The sequence below is a fragment of the Physeter macrocephalus genome, unplaced genomic scaffold (genome assembly GCF_002837175.3).
Source record: "Physeter macrocephalus isolate SW-GA unplaced genomic scaffold, ASM283717v5 random_5594, whole genome shotgun sequence".
Lineage (NCBI taxonomy): Eukaryota > Metazoa > Chordata > Mammalia > Artiodactyla > Physeteridae > Physeter > Physeter macrocephalus.
In genome coordinates, this window is record NW_021150878.1 from 3,701 (window position 1) to 4,196 (window position 496).

General features: G+C 51.8%; 1 non-coding gene across 1 annotated transcript; it reads right to left on the bottom strand.

Moving 5' to 3' along the window:
• Positions 1-185: 185 nt before the first annotated feature.
• Positions 186-277, bottom strand: LOC112063227 (small nucleolar RNA SNORD116). The gene has a single exon (XR_002890932.1). It is a non-coding gene; the product is annotated as a small nucleolar RNA SNORD116 (small nucleolar RNA).
• Positions 278-496: the final 219 nt, after the last annotated feature.

The following is a 496-nucleotide window of genomic DNA, read 5'->3' on the forward strand; positions in this document are numbered from 1 at the left end:
AGTCCCTGTGACGGCACGTTGTCCCTATCCTTCCCACCTGGATTGGCATCCCAGGCTCCTCTCACAATGGCTCTTCTACCCATGAGTTGGCCACAACCTTCCACTTGAAAAACGTGGCTGTGGACACCAACGGCAGCAAATGCACTGTGAACCACTCTCTACTTTCCTTTTGGGAGCCAGGTGCTGGACCTCAGTTACGATGAGGAGACGGTATGGATTTCTCAATCATTTTGTTCAGATTTCCAAGGAATGCATTTGTGGGACTCATCATCCATCCAAGCACATGCTCAAACGCGGGACATGCAAAGTTGCAGATTCCACCATAGGAAGGCCAGTGAGCTGAATCATATCAGCATATGGAAGTGGCCAGAGCCGAGCCATGGGGCAGGAAATGCAGCAAGTACTCAGGGAATCGAAGCTCGTGTTCCCCAAGAAAAGGCCAGAAGGTGAGGGTGTAGCCCCGGTGCACCAGTTCTCGTGGCCAAAACTCTAGGTT